Here is a 19,366-nt window from a genome sequence, read left to right as displayed (position 1 = left end):
GAAATAAACACTTTGAGTAGGAGAATTGCTGTTGATGGATGACTTGAGTGCAATTTCGTTTCGTGTGACTAATTGCGTTAATGAATAATTAATTACAGAAGGTTTTGCCAGGTTTTAAGAAAGGAATTTTTTGATTTAAAGATTTATTACGGTAACGGCCAAGTAACGGCTATTTTATATTTGAATTATCTGAGTAAATTTTGAATAGTTGCTTCCCCCATTTGTTTACAAAATTTAGTATTCATTGAGACTTTGAAGAGTGAACATCAGATTAAAATCTAGAATTATTAATAAATTTAGTGAATTTGCTGTCAAAAATTTCAAAAGTCTTCAAATCAAATGTTTCCTAATTCAAGAGAGTCAAAGTGATTTGAAGAAGAAACGGTTAAGTTATTCGATCTCTAATTATTTCATTTCTTTGTAGACTACATGCAGTAATATTATCAAAGGAGTGGATCTGATTTCTCTATAAGCTATAGACCTGAAGATCAGTTGACAGGCGTACCCTAAATCGTTAAACAATCAATAGACGCGAAACGCAATCAAAAGCGCAGCTCTGGATCTTAATAGTCTTCAGATTCAATGCTCTCTTATCCAAGAATATCACTCAATCTAAAGTACAACCTCAAACTCAAAAGTAAGCATAGAACCCCAAAAGTTTCACATAGCAACAACCAGAATCCCCCAACCCAACAATTTTTAATATTTCAATTGAAATAAACACGAATAATAAATTCAACAGACGAAAAGAACTTGCAAAACTTAAATCACTTAATTTCACACATTTCATCTTCTCATCCATTTTCACACAAATTACTCACAAAAAGAAAAAATTCTTTCAAGAAAAATACACAACAAGTTCTTTCGACAGATATAAATCTTTTTACAATAATGCTTTCCCGAAAGAGATTTCACATATGTGGATTGGCTACATGCTTGTCTTATACTTTACTGTTCATCTAACAAATTATTTTTTTTTGTTCCTTCTATTCACGGAAGATTAATTTTTAAGCAACGTGTCTGCGCTCCTGCTCTAATTTATATTTTCTCACTTACTTACATCCCTCCTTTACTCATTGCTGTTTTCATTGTTGCTTATACGTTTTTAAAGAGAGAAAAATAAGAAAAGATATTCATCTCTAATTAACATTTTCATGACACGCAAAATTAGTTTTATTAAGACAAGGCACATCAGTTATTTGCCATTGAGAATAATTTTACACAAATGAAAATGTGAAAATCTTAATTTTTTCTGTCTTAATCCTTCCTTACGGAAATTTCTGTATCTGTATAGATGTGTGAATGAGAAAAAATAAATAATTTGGCATAGAAAGATTCACACATCTTTCATCATGCCGATGAGAAACAATAGAAAAAGGAGATGAATAAGAAGCTAAGATAATAAAGAAAGTGAATTTCGTATCTTTCATCATCGAACAATATGATTCGGATGCTTTCAAGATGAAGGCAAAGACTGTGAATGATGATAATGAAAGAAAAAAGTACTTCAGTACCATTTGCATATATTCATTTGATTGTTTAACTTGTCAACTTCATATACCTTTATGAAAAAAAGGAGCTTAAATTTATAAAAAGGTAAGCTCTTCCGTGAAGATGATCAAGACATAAAAGTCATCATGTATATTAATCAGTTGGAGTGTATTAGGTAAATTTACTGTGTACGTGGTTTAAGGAACACTATTTAAAGCGCTTTTCTTGAGCGATACAATGCGGCGAATTGGGTTACCTCACGTCTTATCTTTAATACAACGACTCAGCTATGCCCTAGAGAACACGATGTGCTGTTCGGATCTATGTTCAATAATATTAGCTTTTAATTTTCAAATGTTTGTTTACAAACAATTCGAAATGAAATTTTTTTGTTTTTCATGAAGTGTTCAATTAAAATAAGCTATGTCTTCTTATAATATTGATCTATCTACGCTTAGTAACTTGAAATTCAATAAGTAAAAGCTTACTGGGCTAGTAAAACTTTTATTTTCATTGGAACATTTATTTTCTTTTCAATGTACTGAAGCCTAATATTTAAATTTATTCAGATTGTGAATATCTTCAACTTGAGATCATTTCCTCCTTAACTTCTATAGATCCCACTTCATTCAACTGAGGATTCACGATACCAAGAACAAGATTTTCTCGATTTTTCGAGACCGAGACTCCGAAGAATTCTCTTATAGATTTCGAGGAATTCTTTTGATGACTTCGAAGAAATCTCTCAAAGTCTCGCTGTTTATCTCGAAACTTCGACGAATCCGAGACTTCGGGAAACCCTACATCCAACTTGATGTTAAGACTCTCTAACTTCCATCAAAGATTCTAAGACTATCTAGCTTCCAATTCATTAAACACTCTCAAAAGTAAGATTGTTGATGAATAAAAGGAGTTGTGGCAAATTGAAGCTGTAATAACCTTTTGAAAGCCGACCGACTAATCCTATATGTGCAATAGTGAACGGCACAGCACACCTTTCTAATAAAACGAATTGACTCAAAAAAAAGAGCATAAACTTCCATCTCATATCTACACCGTAACTCATGATCCATTAAATGAAATTGAATCGAATATGAAAGACTGGTAAAAAGAGAGTAAAAGGATGATGTTCAGTGAAGCCATAAAGCATGTTGAATTCTCCAAAGAAATGTACATCCATATATAGGTACTTTAGCAACATGTTGAGTTGGAAATATTTCTACTTTATAGCAAATGTATGATATAATTATTATGCATACACTATGAGATTATTTTTGTAGATGTACAATTTTTGTTGTTGTTGTTGGATGGATCTTAAAATGTCGGAAATAAAGCACAATTTTATTTATTTTTTTTGTGCCTTAATGTTTATATATTTACTTATACATTTTCTTCTGCATGCATTAATTTACAAAATGAAATATCATCATCGTCGTCATCAACATTCCCTGCCTTCCTATTACATCCTATACATATAAACACAGCATGAAGACATATCAACACAAAAATAGAACACAAAAAAATATGTGGAAAAAAATAGGAAATGCTTCATAATGGGAAAAGCACATTTTACTGTGCCATTTTCGCATATCTCTCTCCATCTCACCCTCTTTTTTCTATACACATGTTCTATTTTCAGAATACAAATTCAATTAACCATAAAATATGAAAATATTTCTCTCCAATTTTTTCCTGATATTTTCCAGCCTATTCTGTTTATAGCTTCGATACTGGATGTAAAGTAATCAACGAAGAAAACGGCTTTCTTTTCTTTTCTTCTCTTTTTTGATGATATGTTTGTGATAAAAGACCATAAAAAAAGAGAATTTTCACCCACAAAATTTGCTGTGATGTGAGTAATCAATCAATTGTTCATAGGAAAGAGCAGAAAACTTCGCTGACCATAAATTGTAGCATAAACAAAGGTGGCTCAATTGTTGCTACCGCTATTATGTGAGTATAAATATTTCTGACTGACTTGCTTAACGTGTAAGTTTTTTTTTTTTTCAAGGAATATGATGTGCTGTATATCGTATTTGTTTGTTTATTCTACAGTGAGCATATTTTATGAAAATTTGGGTGTCATTTTGATCAGTTTTACTTTTGGTGTAACATCCAAAAGTCTGTTAGTTAGGCTGATGAACTAACAATGAAAGGTAAAGCTTAGAATAGTCCAACATTAATTAAACAACAATAAATGTTATTTATTTGAATGAGAATTCGAGAATTCAGGGTTTGAAGAAATCGATTTAACTTGATTTTTTCAGTCTGGAACTTGAATCAGATTAGATTGAGACCATTTAAAGTGTATAAACTCCGATAAATTTCCAATAACAAAGCAAATTCATTGTTTTTTCCTTCAATTTTGTAAATTTCTTAGTATTTAAATTTTTGAGAAATTTCTTTCATAGTTGAATACCCTTTTTATTTACATTTCAACTCAAACCAGATTAGATTTTTAATTTTTTTTTTTACAAAACTATCTATAAATTGAATTTTTGATTAAAAAACACTAATTTAAAAGAAAATTTACATTTTAGGAACCTTCATCGCAGCCAATGAATGCGCAGACTTGATTGCATCAAAGGAAAAACACAGAAAAACCACTTTGTTATCCAATATCTAAGAACAAAAGTATCGTGTTTAAATTTTCGATTTGTAAAAACTTTTCCAAAGCCTCCTTCGTGTTTGCAAAAACGCGATTATCATTAATATTCGTACAACCTTGCCTACTTGTGCCTCACATTCAATACTGCTATTTGATTCTCTTTTTATGGCGTGAAAAAAGCACAAAACACTAACAAACAGTCGATCGACAAATAACAAATGTAGACTAATAAATTACACGATGTATATTTATATTATTTTAATATAAATAATAATAATAATACACGATTTACGAGTAGTTCATTACAGCGCATTTATGAAAAATTAATTGATAATAGTAACGAGAAAATTTATGACGAGTCAAGAAAGATTTTAATTTAAAAAGCATATAAAGCTTCAGACTATATATTTTATTTTGACGATGAATTATTTTCCTTTTTTTTCTTATTTCATATTTTTGTCATGTCGTACATCTCAATGAAATATAAATAGAGAAATAAATTTTCTTTGCGCGTAAATTGAATTAGCTTTTATACATTTGATTTTCTTCACAACAAATTGTTGTTAAAGTGGAATTGCTTTTGTCACATTCGCTATGCTGTTTGTTGGAATCTCTTTGAAGAGTTCAGGGATGGAATAAAGATGAGCGGATTATAAAATAAAATATTTAGTATAGATCCAGTGAGTTAAAATGGAGATTTTTATCAACAACAATAACAAGCTTTTATGATTCACTGGATGTGGACAAATTTTGAACAATTGAAGGTCCTTCAGACATACAAAAGACGTATAAAAGTAATAAAATAAAAAGAAAACTACAAAATGGAGCCAATTTCATGATGAAAAAAATATTAAGAAGCTTAGAAGAACTCATTCAGTTTCATAATCATGTCATATTATCGCCTTTTTCACTCCAATAAATCTAATCATAACAGCACCCAATCTAGTTAAAATAAAGAAGCTTTAATATACTTTAAGTTTTTGGTATAAAACCCAAAACAATATTTTTGTAACTTTAGAATTTATCGCAAAAACATCGTAATTTACTCCATTTTTCGTGGATCAATTGTTAAAAATCTTTTCCCAACCCTATCATGACTCAGTAACGATGAAATTTAATAACTTGCTACAAAAAATATACAGCAGCATTTGTGTGTTTCCTAATTTCTTATTCTAATTCTTGTTCCTTCATTCTTACGTATTATTATTATTATTTATATATTTCCTTCCATTCCGATATCAACAAGAAGGAACCTTTTCGTCTATGTGAGAGAATGGAAAAGTGCGAATATAAATTTTTCATTCACAAACACAAATGCGATTGAATTTTACTCTCAGTGCTTTCTCTTCTGTTCTCATCAAGAGAACTTTTGCAGGCAGAAGCATTTAAAAAAACTCTTCTATGGCCATAATAGAAATTAAGCATCTGATTCCTAGTGTTTTCCTGCAGAGTTGCAAAACTGGCAACTGTGACAGGCAAAAACCGTACAAATTCTTGATAAATTTTGTAAAACCATACAATTACCAAGAAATCGTACGGGTTTTTCTTATAAAACCATTAAAATTACAAAGAAATTGTACGGTTTTTGTCTGTCACAGACACCGGTTTGGCAACTCTGTTTTCCCGAAATTCAATAACTGATGTACACCACATGATTAAAAAAATTGAAATTTAAGGAGAAATAAAACAGCAGCTAGTTGCTGACGAAAACCTTACATTAATGGCCGACTATTAAAACAGACACATTACGTATGTGCTTTATTTATTTGTCTAACCACAATAAAAGTTTATAAACTTTTTTTTTTATCCCCATTAAGTGTGATATTAATGGATTCAATTCTAATTTTTTTGAGGCAAGTGCGCAATATTGTACAAAAAGTTTAATATAAATACTGAAAATCATCCATTCATTAAATGGCTGTTTGTCAAAATAGAATGGTTATAAAGAAGAAGAGTGGGATATACATTTGAAACAACAACAAAAAGAATGCTAAACAAATAGAAAACAGTGAGCTGACGTAAATTTTTTTTGAAAGCAAGAAAGCAAGGATCACGAAATATTTCTTTTGAATAATTGAGTAGGTTAAGGGGTGTAAAACTATGTTAAGAAGATTTACAAAGGTGTGCAATTAAGTTTAGGAAGTAATTAGGGGTTTGAAACTATGTTTGGAACATCTTCAAGGGTGTGCAATTAAGTTCAGAAAGTATTCAGGGGTATTAAACTAAGTTCAGAAGTTTTTCAAGGGTGTGCAATTAAGCTCAGTTATTTTAAAGGGAAAGTAACGAGAGACTATTGAAAAAGACTTCGTCCCGGATCCATAAGACAGCAAGTGAAGTAGGCTTCCATTTAGTATTGATAAAAGAGCTGTACTAGAGCCTTGAAAGCTTCGTGGAGCAACATTTTCAATTTTTGGCTCTCGAAAAAGCTAAATTCAGTAGATCTGCAGGAGTATCCAACTACATTACTTCAATAATTCTTAAAGGGTCTACACAGAGGTCTACAACAAAATTCAAATTCAAAAAATCCGTTTCAATATTTTTAGTTATGAATTCAACTTAATTTCCCAAAACAAAAGCTCTCAAAACATTATCCATTCAGCAATAATAATTATTAAAGAAAATTAGCAGATAATATCTCATCGGTAAAGTGGAATGAGTCAAATTGAGCACAAAAACTTGTTATAAATTAATCCTAAAGCGAACAAAAAATTAAGAATGAATATAATAAGGATGGGTGGGCGATCCACAAATGTTCGTGTCGATTCACCACAATGAGCTATTTTGTTTCCTTTTTCATTCTCATTGCAAAAAAAATATAAATTATTTAATTAGAGTAGTTTGCTCTAAGGCATGAGTGAAATTTGTGTCGGTAGTTCTGGCTGATTTATCGTTTCAGAAAACTTCATTTTTTTTTTGCATTTTCTGTCTCTTTGTAAATTAATGGAAAGGAAGATGAATTTTCATCTTTTCGTCATTTAGCGCTACTCACTCATGCCACATGCTGGGCTGTATGAGTGCAAATTAATTTATAGGCGGAAGATACACGATTGTAAATTGTCGAAATCAGTGGTGGACAACATGTGTGTCGCGACACACTTATGTGAACCATGAACCGTAAGTCGTGTGCTATACCAGCCGAGACTAACCGGTAAGGTTTGTCACGAAACATAAAAGGTTGTCCAGCACTGGTCTACATCAAATAATATCTTAAAATACATGATTTAATGCACATTGATTTGCTGACGATTCGCGTCATTAAGTTGTCATTTGTCGATACATAATAAGTCTTAGATTGTCAATAATCAGCTTAGCTTTACTTTGTAAACTGTACAGTCACGTGGACGCACGAAACAACAAAAAAACGATTAAAATGAAATTTTCATTAAAAATGAGGTTAAGAAAAATTTATTTTCCGTTCCTACACATTACTAATTGCATTTTGTTTTACAAGCTGTGCAGCAACATCATCGTCATCCTTGTAAGTTGAACTAAGGTCGTGTAAAGAATGTGATCTTAATTACTGGGCTGAGAGAATGAGGAATAATAAGAAGAAATGAAAAAAGAAAATTCAATTTTCCTCTCTAATGTGCTGCTTTTTTTTTCTTTTCTGACTAGCGCGATTAATTTTTGTGCTTTGAGAGTCTCTTGAATGAAAATTTCTTGCCTAGCCACTTTGTCTAATTTATTGCTTATTTATCTGCGAAATTCCGTTTGAGGTATGCTTTGATATTTCAATTTGAATCATATTGGAGTGAATTATTAGCTACACTTGAAGAATTTTGACAGTTACAGACATTTTTGAATTATTTATCATGCATAGTTTCGTACCATTAATATCATTTAAATATAAAGTGACCGTTAAAAATGACAAATTGCTTTAATTTAATTAGAGCAACAAAAATGCGTTAAGTTGCTTGGCAACAAGTTGCTCTGTCCCTAAACTCGTTAAATTTCCTCACATCTCTTTGCGGTGCCATCAAGAGAAAGAAAATCATATAAATGTTTTGTTATTATTTCTGTTCTCGAGGTATGTGGAAAGAAAAACTGGCTATTTAGTCATAACAATAAACAATTAAACTATTTTTATATTTCTCTCCTCAGATTTTCTTAATTTTCATTGCTGTTTTATACTAGAAAAGTGTTCGAGCGCAACGCTGACGGCTACAAACTTTACACAAGCCTGCTATATTCCCTCTTACTTGTGAATTTTCCACTTTTTTCTATTTTGCAATATTGCAATTGTGAATAGAATGGAAAAAAAATTGTACGGAATTTGTGAATCAAGAGAGCTTGTATAGGAAATACAAAATGAAACTAAAATTGCAATTTTTTTACTGCATTTCTGCTTTTTTTTTAATCGCTTTGAAAGAATTTCCACTTCCTTTTCAGTTTTGAGTGAGGTTTTCAGAAAGGAATGCGTTTGTGCTTTTAGTTTGGCTGCAAGTGAGAAGGATTTTAATGTTAAGGTGTACTTAATTTTTAATTATAGTGAGCTGGATGTCGATTTGAATTTAATATGGATTTGAGACTACTTTTTCATACAAAATCCCAGTTAACTTTGAAATCTGGATCAAATAAGCAATGCTTATTAATTGATAAGTTTAATTAAAGACTCCTCACGGATTTAATTTAATAACAACGATGTTTATTCTTCAGTAATCAAAAACAAACTCAATATTGATGTGAAGGGGACTAACAACAACTATAAAAGGGTAAAAACAACTTATTGAAGTTGTATACAGTTTAAATATAAAATAGTCGTTAATATATTTTGAACAAAAAAGGATCTTTTAACATCTAATTCAGTCATTACAAGACACACTATCAGACAACAGTAACTGAAAGTATACCCAAATGCGCTCCAAGCCTTATGCTAATCCTTAATACAGTTGCAATTCCTTATTTGTTACAAAAATATTGTTTTCCAATTTTCTAATAAAAGGCGTGAATGTAAGAAATAAAATAGGAAAGTCTGGAAGTGCACGAAATGTGTAATGATTATGGAAACTGCTCGTTATATGCTTCCGTTCTCCTTTATTTTATGCATATTTACAGCACTTGAAGAAATTATCAAAAGAAAGGCAGGCAAAAAGACTTTAAATTAACTTCATATATAAAAGAAAGAAAAAAATTACATAATTTATTTTTGCATGTTTACATCAGACGATGCATTTTAATATTCCTATACATTCTATACTGTCGACGTCTCCTTGGAGCCATGCTTTATAGTATTAGCTCTTCCACTTGTAAATGAGTGGTACTTTTTGAATTTTTATATATGTGTAAATAATACACAACTCTCACATCGGGTGAGAGTGCTTGCCATGCATACCATGCAATGCATGTGTGCTTGAAACTATTAACGATGTTGAGAAGGACTTAAATGATTGCAATTTTCATAAACACATTGAAATGACTGCAAAAAGAAAATAGTGTGGATAGTCATGACAATGATGAATAGGACATGTAATGAAACATAAAACACTTTATGCTGTTGACGATGATGAATGTCATTAATACTTTTATATTATATTAAACTATTCCACTGACTTAAAATGCTTTATGATGCAAAAAAAAAGTCCTGATAAGAAAAATCGAGGACAATTGTCATACAAATTTAAATATATTTATTATATGATGTTATTGACATGCAATAACAGAACGGATAGAGGATGCTGACTTAATGGAAAATTTATGATAATTCAAGGACTCTATAAGCGATGTCGTCTATACACACACACACAAAAAATATATTTTAGATACATTGTGGCACCACATCTAAATGGAGACAAGGATCAAGTAAGGAAGCTGTTAATGGCTGACGAACGGAACGAATATTCAATCACAAAAATTCGATCGATATTCAATCTGTTTGAGTATTATTTTATGAACCGAGAGATATTGAGCTGTCATGTATCATTAAGACTGAGATTCTAGCCATTTCTTCTTTGTTTCACACAGAGTTGTAAAACAGGCACCTGTGACAGACAAAAACCGTTCAAATTCTTGATAATTTGTATTGTTTTTCTCACAAAACCATACAAATTATCAAGAATTTATACGGTTTTGACCTGCAAAAATTTGACCTGTGACAGGCAAAAACCGTTCAAATTCTTGATAATTTGTATGGTTTTTTCTTACAAAACCATACAAATTATCAAGAATTTATACGGTTTTGACCTGTCATTGTTGCTTGTTTTACAACTCTGGTTTCACATTGCCATTTTTAACCTTTCCATAAAAATAAATACGTCAATGTTTACTAGATCTCGCTATAAATGATTAAACAACCCCAAAATCAACCCAAAATCGCTCTATATTCATCCCCATAATTGATTTGTTTACATTAGAAAAGCGCGCTAGAGGAAAAAAAAAAAGCTAGTCGCAGACAGCAGCAAAGAAAAAAATTTAATGAATAATAATTTGATGTCTCCAAAAAATAAACTCGTTGAGTGCAAATTTGTTACAAAAAAAAATTTTTCTTTTCATTTTCATTTATTTTTTTCCTTCCTTTCATCTTCAATCTACATATTTGTGAGGAGCTACACTATAAGCATTCACATAAATATAAATGTAACGAATAAGAAAAAAAGAAAAAAACGAGAAGAAATGAATGAATTTTTATGAAAATATGATTACGTCACGAGATGTCGTTTGAGGATCAGCCTTATTGCCGACAAATTTATACGACGTCAGTCAGATCTCGATGACTTTTCTATAAACATTTTTTTGACTTTATTTTTGTCACTTATTTCCCCGAACAGCACAGTTAGTGTCCAGCTACGTCACAGTGTAAACGGTAAGACGCGAAGCTACCATGACAACGCCTTGACGACTGATGTCGACGCATTTTTACAGCGAAAAATACAATCCATAGCAGTATGTTGTTCGGGATTTTTCTCCCATTAAGAGAATAAAGTATGTTGACGATCATCATCATCAACATCATCATTAAGGCAAGAAAATATGTGAACGAGATTGAATATATTGTAGAAAAAAGTTTTCTTATGTTTTGTATGGGGTCGTTCACTTATTTCGTTTAAGTATTAATCGAATGGAATCTTAGAATGTGGCTTTTTGTGTTGCATATTATATGAATGACTCTAAGACAAAAGAGCAGTTTTCCGCGGTGAATTACAACATTCTATCTACTTGCCCGCAGCGGAAACTATAGAAATAAATGAAAATCTTTTCTTTTCAAAGTTAAATCCGTAAATTAGTTACATAGTGTATACTCAAAAGTGTATTTATAATGTCGCACATATTTACACACGAGATCAACAATATTGAAATTCAACAAATCAGTCCCAATGTCGTCATTCTATTTTTTGAATATACACGAGGATTTCTGAGGAATTTCTCGCGGTTTTCCGATAATTTATTGCCACGTAAAAGGAATTTCGAAATGTTTTTCATGAAAATTTTATTGGAGGTGATAAATGTGAGGTATTTCTGTCGATATTTTGGCCTGAGATTGGGCCTGTTATTGATTGCTAAGATGAATTTGTTGATAATTCAAAGAATTTATCACTGAGTAATTTAATATTCAAATCAATTCAGATTCTATGAATATTTGAAGTTTATTATGCTTCAATGGAGTTATTCTTCACTGAATTCATAATTATGACTATGTATTCTCGGTAGTATAATGGTAAATATCTCACTGTTATTGATAAATCATGTAAATTATGCAAAATTGACAAAACTTGTTTGTTTACAAAAAATTCAAAATTAAAAACCTTACAAATGTTTAAAATTATCCTAAAACCTTTCAAATTCCCTCGAAAATCCAACATCAAAGAGAATCAACAGTCACGCCTTTTCATAATTCATAATTCATTGCCATAATATTTGTCATCACATCAATTTTCAGCAATTTTTCAAGCCACAACTTCTGTTCGCAGTATGTTATCGCAATTATTGCAGCATGATAACTTATCATTTGGAAAAATCAAAAAGAAGAAAAATGTGAGTGAGAAGAAGAGATGAGAGAGTAAAAGAGAGAGAGTAGAGAGAGATGGACGAAAATATTTTCCTTTTTCGCGACGAAAAATTCTATTTTCTTCTTCATTTTTTGTAAGAAAATATATTTTACTTGAGACTTGCCACGGCTGGCTTTTCTGTAACTACTAATAATTTGTGTTTATAGGCAAAAACAACAATTGTTCACAAAGAGTGCCAAAAAAACAGTGAGACTATATCTTAGCACATCATAATATCATTTGATTGAGCAATCTGTCGTCTTAATGACTCAAAAAATATAAAATACATCATAAATATCGCACTTTCTATTTTTCCCTTGTTCTCAATTTTAAAATTTCACTTGTTTCCTTTTGTTTGATTTAATGTCGGCATTGATGCCAGAGAATCTCTCATGATTGTTATATATTTAATTATTTTGGTGAACACTTTCTTGTTGCGTGATAAATTTTTTTCTCATATATCCAAACCGCTCCTCTCGACTAACGCATTAAAGTTTCGGTCGACATGAGCGAATCAATTTCATCAATAAATTATCCACTTAAATGATTTTTAAATTACTTTCTTTTTTTCATCCTCATCGCAACAGATTTTTCACTTTTTTTCTTAAATATTTTTCATCTAAATCACCAACTTTCCCTTCTTATTTTTGCTTCTATACATATATTCTGTTATTTTTTTTTATTTTTTTTTTTTTGGGAGTTTATCAAAAAACGACGCGACGCGCACGAAAAGGTTTTCTCGATTGTATTGTCGACTTGCAAACAAGTCACTAAAATTGCTTTTTCTCTGTTCCTTTCTTTCATCATACAGAATTTTTCACAACCAAAGGAAAATCATTTTTTTTACGAAAAATTTACTTTGCGAGAGAATTTACTAACACATTGATACATTTTACTCTATTTTCTCTCGTTTTCCTCTCGCGCGGAGCTCAATTTTCTCTTGAAATGAGAATAATTTTTGTCATTTTTCCACAGGCAACAGCATTTTTCTTTTTTTTTTTGTATGAAATATTTTTACATATATTTATAAAAATTATGCGCTTTATATGAGATATTTCAGTAAATAAATAAAGAATATGAGCGATGTATGTATCTATGACGAGGTGATGTAAAGCGAAAACATCTGTCCATGAGAAGAACAATAAAAAATGACAGTAAACTAACTGAAAGCGCAATAAAAAAACCTTTTTTTGCTGTCTTGTTCTGAAAAGGTTCATGACATTTGTCCTTGCGGATCATTAGCGATAATTTCAGACTTAATTGAGCATTCTGATTCATTTATTAGATAATTTACTTTACCAAAGGTCTTCTAAATTCTGATTACATCATTTACTTGTAAGCTTTGAATGATGCAGAAGCCTACAACATGAAATTCTTAATTTGTAGGAAACAGCACTGCACTTGGTATGACTAATTTAGCAAGTCATCAATAAATACTACTTCTAAACGCTATAGATCACAATTAATTAACAGAAATTAAAATGGAACTCAAAAGCAAAAGCTATTGATAAGGATTGCTGTTTGTTCAGCTTAATAAACACCTGAATTCCTGCTTTATATAATCGTGATGGTGAAATTCTTATAGATGTTACGTATTTACAATGTTTATTCTTCGAAGTTCAATTACAGACTGAATTTTTGCATGAAAAGGGGTTTTCAACTATGCACAATATATATTATTCAAATCTCAAATGAACGTTAGAGAGAAAGAAGTGTTGCTTGATTATTATTGTTACAAATAGGTAAATACAGCTATGTCTTGCTGTGTCTTACTAATACATCAGCTACCAAAAACATCACTATGACTAAAAACTAGAAGTCAATTCTAAAGTCACAACTAGAAGTCAATTCGGATTTAGCACGGAAAGTCTATTCTTACAACATTTCACCGCCAAATTAACAATATAGCATTTCGATTGCATTGATAAAGACACCAAGCTCGTTAGCTGTACACACAAGGTCAAAGCTTCATCCCAACTCCATCAATAACACCACTGATTCCATTAGTCTGATTGCAATTTCCCTTGTGAATTACTAATGAAACTTTAATTGTCGCACAGTGAAATGAAAAAAAATAAGAAAAATTCAGTCTTAATGTTTCTTATTTAATTAAGCAATTGGAATTAAAAACGAATTCTTTCAGCAATGGAAGTAGACATCAAGGAGTCAACAAGGAAAAGAGCAAAAGTCAAATGGTCGTTTAATTCAATTTCAAATTACTGTTTTTCCTGATGACTAACATCAATCGATTGAATAATTTATGTGTGAAATTCTGTGCGGTTATAAAACCATTTTGAGATGTGAAAATGCATCGAGCAGCTCGAAGAAATTTGACAGAATTTCAGTATGAAAGTTAAATATTTACTTTGTATTTCCTTTTTTTTAAGATGGATGTGCGGAGGTGTGGCTGATATTTGAATTGAATAAAACATATAAATGTCATGAGGTCATGGAGATATTAAATTTACTTAAAGTGCAGTTTGTAGTAGCTGTTTATTGCTTGTGTTGAGTTTTTTAGTTGAATTCCAGCTTTAATTTGAATCACGACTGGGAAATCTTATTATTTGCAGTGAAAATGGATAAGAATCAGATGTTGCAGCTTCAAGACAACATGATCAGATGATGACCAAGACAGCATGATGTCTAAGCAACTGTATTGAGTCGCTTGGTTTCTTAAGTAAACTTTGACCCAGCTTGACCAATATAAAGAGTCGTCCCATCTGAATATGGAAAGAAATCAGACGTCGCAGCATCAAGACAACATGATACGGTCTGTCGATATTACAGCGAGGAAACGATGTCTTACCAACTGTATTTGTGCCGCTCGACCACAAAAGTAAACTCGACCCGCTCGACCAATAAGAAGAGTCGTCCTATCAGAATATGACCCCGATGCTTCTATTTTTAGCAAAAGTTATGGACAGTCCTAATGTGATTAAATATTAAAAGAATCTTTTCCATAAACAATAAGTCTTGATCAATTTTTTCCATCCATTTTATGAAAAATGTCAATCAACCTATCGAAAAATTTATCAAAAACAATAAGAATCCATATGACTCAAGACTTTTTACGACTCAAACGGTCAATAAGTCACAAAATATTTTTTTTTAAGGATGAAATCACAATTCCACTCCCATTCCATTAAACCATAGAACAAAATAGAAAAATAAGACAAAAAGTAGACATGAGATAATAAATTTCTAGACAATAGCTTTTTTTTCTCCTTCTTTTGTCCCTTCTGTTCAATACTATTTATGTCGATTCCTTTTTTTTTCATCTCTGCTTTTGATAACGATTTTGGTAACGAAAACAACAGCTATGGAAACTTCGTCAATTAGAAGCTTATTTTTTTTCCCTTTTTGACGTAATTTATTTGGCAAGCATTTCCATATTGAAGGCATCACCGTGAAGACTGATATGACATATGGATGATTATCCTTCCGATTTGTTGTTACTGTGATTTTGGATTTGATAAGGAGTGATGATTTTGATTTTGTTTGTTTACATGAGGTGATTATTATGCTACTAGGTGCTACTATGTGGATTTGTCAAGAGTACGATATGTTTTGGACACTGGAAATCTAATTGAAAGGGCATGGGTTCGAGTCCCACGTAAACTATGTTGTTGAGAAGTGTTTGTAAACATCATACAACATTTCCAAACAACCCTCGATAGCTCAGGACCTAAGAGCACCTGACATGTAAATTAAAAGGACGTGAGTTCGAGTCCCATTTCGATTCTAATGGAGTCTGTCATGGAGAGTCGATTCTCAGGATCTCTCGACAGAGATAGTGTCACACTTAGAATTGGTAATTGGCAAGCGGTAACCAGCGATAGAGCTAGTTTCAGGAGCTGACTGAGGGAGGCCTTGGATTACACTTGATCTGTACGGCCAGCGAAGAATGTAAGGTTTCGAGTCCCATTTAAACTATGTTATGAGAAATTGTGCTTTCCTCTCTAAAACCTCAGTCGTAGTAAGGAATCGAACAATCTGAAACTATCAATAGTTCCAAACCGCACTTCAACCTCTCATTGATCCATAACTAATCGTCCATAAATGCGCAACAGTCATCTCCACTCAACTAATACTCTCCAACCTGAATGTTGTGATATTTTTTCAAGTGCTCAAAAGGACATTAATTGAATTTTTGCCAAATTCGTATTGAGGAAGCTTTTAACTTTGTTTCCATTTCCCTCCGATATATCCTTCATATTGATTTATCACCTTTAACAACACAAACTGGTAATACTATTTAGAGATTGAAGTAAATGAAATGATTTTTTTCTTTTTAAATTCACTTAATTTCACATCCTCAATCCCTCAAGTTGAAACTTTAGCTTTTAACCAGCACAAATAAATATCATCGAGTGAAAGGAAACATGGAAAGGGCAAACGCAAAAAGGTCATGAAGACACATCCACATTACCAATAGTAACTTTTTTTTTTAATGTCGTCCATAACTCAAGTCGTAAACTTTAATCTTTTAAGAGATTTCATTCTACCCCAAATATTGAATAAGAATGAGGCTGGTGTCGATTGGATATTCCACAAAAAAAGTTCAAACGAAATATTCCCACAACGATCTGAAATCTCTACTAAAGGTAAAGAAAACTTTTCTTTTTTGAATCTTAAAAGTTTGACTGTTTTTCCGAATTTACTTCCACTCCATAAATCCCTATCCAAATCACCGTGGGCGCAACATAAGGAGGATGAAACAGAAAATGAAATTTAATAAGAACTGTTTATGTATTTGCCTTATTGGATATGTGTGTCGTATTGCAATAACGAATGCCATTGACTTGTCTTTAAAAATTATACATGGCGACAAGTGTTATGAATTGAAAATAATGATTATGATGATGGCGGTGGTTTCATATGTCACTAATGACCTTTTGTCATGTCATGTTATTTATTAACTAAATTAAAGTCTGCGAAATGTTTTTTTAGACATTAAAGCAGTGCTGGTCAAGCTGTGTGTCGTTAAAATGTCATGAATCGTGATACAATCCCGTGACACATGTCGTGACACAATGCCGTGACACAAAAAAGTGTGGACAAGACTGCATTAAAGTTTGTGATGATTCTGTCTCAGAGTTGCAAAACAAGCCAGTTGCAAAACAGACAAAAACCGTACAGTTTCTTTTTAATTTGTATGGTTTTGTTAGAAAAAACATACAAATTATTAAGAATTTGTACGGTTTTTGTCAGTGACAACTGCTTGTTCAGCAACTCTGTTTTGTCTATTGCTATTGCTGAAGTCGTTATGTTTTAGAAAAAATAAAGAAGAAACCTTTGCCTATGTCATTTATAACCAAACGAACCCTAAAGAAATGATCAAAAATTCATAACAGCATTAAAAAACAAAGCTTATGCGCAATTTCCACATATGCTTAATTTTTCTTTTCCTAATTCAACTTGACTTCGTTGAAACAATCTTGATTTTACGATATTAATTTATATGCAAGCATGACTGAAGTGATTGTAGACGATTAAACCTTAAAGCATGTTCATAGAAAGTTAGTTACAATATGGCATGTACATTGTAACATAAAATGTGCATTAAAAGTTAATTTCTGTTTTCCTTAAGCATTAAAAAAAAGAAATGGATGGAAAGTTGTAGAGCTGACAGAAACTTGATTTTGTGCTCGACTTGTAGACATACAATTAAGCTTATTCCCTGAAATGAAGTTTTAATAATGCAGTCATGTGAGAACTTTTTACTTTTTCGAAGCACATAATTGTGTTAAGCAGATTAAGGAAGATGAAAATTGAACAATAATCCTCTTCACCATAGTAAATTTTCATTACAACATAAACTAAATTTAATTAAATTATGGATATTATGAGAATCATAAAATGTATTGTTAACGTTATTATATTTAAGGGAATATAACATGAGTAATAGTGAACAGCACGTGCAAACAATGATTCAATTTCAAAGCAGAATAGGATAATAACGTTGAAAGGAAACTGTTGAAATTAATCTATTATTACTGTCATTCATTCATCCTGTTAACTTGCAATTTATGTAAATTTTCTAGTGCTTTGTTGCCACTAATAAAAGAATTTTTAGCTTTGCTTTGTCTTTTATGGTATGATTTGTGTAATTAAAAGATTAGCGCACTGTTCTTGCCACTTTTTAGCACCGTTATGAATGGAATGAGTTATAATAATCTCATTAAAAATGCAGAAATTAGATGAAAAACTTTTTGAGGTGGAAATCAAAATGTAAACAAAGAAAATTTAAAGTTTTGGTGGAATTTCATGAAATTAAGGATTTTTATTACTTTACAGAAGCTATTAGCCAACTATTAACTCATTTATTAGAGTTAAACTAATTTAAATCATCTAAAATTGATTAAAAGCTCAATAAAGTAACAAAGTAGGCCGTATTTTTCAAATTGTCAAGTTTTATAGAGTCAAATTGTTGAATATAAATTATTCTGAATATTTAATTTCAAACTTATTAAATTCCACGACCAAACAATGCGAACGCAACATCATATCAGTAAAAAAACACATATTTTATTCTTCTTTTTTGCATCAAAATGAGTCAACAAATTTCCACAAACATATAATTGTAATTAATTTCTCCTCAATGATGGTGAAAACATGATAGGAATAACAATAACAATATGGAATGGATTTAAATAGGACACACTGACGCAGTGAACATTATTTGATTAATTTAATATCCTATTAAGAGCAGTAGCACAGCTAGTTTAACTATTTATTTGCTCATGAGTGATAGAAAGTGAAGAGAGTGAGCATGGACGTGAACATGGACATTTCAACACCACATATAGTGTAAATAAAATTAAATCAGTTCTGCTTTCATCGAACTCATTCAATAAATAAAACATTTAATCTTATTATCAACCATACGGCCACTTCCACTACACACATGTGTTGGGCTATGTGAGAATTACTTTAACAATCAGCATTAGCTGCTGGTTTTGCAGTTACACCCACAAATGTCCATAAAATAAATTTAAATTGAACTCTTTTTTTGGATTTCCTTCATAGTTTGAATATTTAATCTGTGCTGGTAATAGCTGAGCTAACATTTGCGAATCTGACATGTTATTGAACCGCGAGCGACATAAAGTCTGTGAAAAATTCGACATGCAACTAGTTCTTCTGCTTATTCCTTTAAGAAATATTTTTTGTGGTTTTAAATTCATAAGAAAGTTCTCTGATCTGTCAAGAACGTGAAACTTTTAACATTCGTGCATGTGAGTGACTTTAAAACATGAAAATTCTCTTCTCGTTTCACCCTCAT

General features: G+C 31.2%; 1 protein-coding gene and 1 long non-coding RNA gene across 4 annotated transcripts in view; one reads left to right on the top strand and one right to left on the bottom strand.

The window, feature by feature from the left end:
• Positions 1-19,366, bottom strand: part of dlg1 (discs large 1) — a 95,854-nt gene that overhangs the window by 32,510 nt on the left and 43,978 nt on the right. The window lies entirely within an intron of this gene.
• On the top strand, positions 252-3,333 carry LOC139097978 (uncharacterized). 2 transcript variants are annotated; one of them, XR_011545128.1, is made up of 3 exons: positions 252-365; positions 425-637; positions 3,198-3,333. It is a non-coding gene; the product is annotated as an uncharacterized lncRNA (long non-coding RNA). The 2 variants fall into 2 exon arrangements; XR_011545127.1 differs by lacking the exon at positions 3,198-3,333 and adding an exon at positions 2,109-2,798.

The sequence above is a fragment of the Chironomus tepperi genome, unplaced genomic scaffold (genome assembly GCF_022539635.2).
Source record: "Chironomus tepperi strain 1889 unplaced genomic scaffold, CSIRO-AGI_Ctep_v1 contig_445, whole genome shotgun sequence".
In the NCBI taxonomy this organism is placed as follows: domain Eukaryota; kingdom Metazoa; phylum Arthropoda; class Insecta; order Diptera; family Chironomidae; genus Chironomus; species Chironomus tepperi.
Note: the sequence above shows the minus strand (reverse complement) of the source record. Positions and strands in the feature narration are given on the sequence as shown.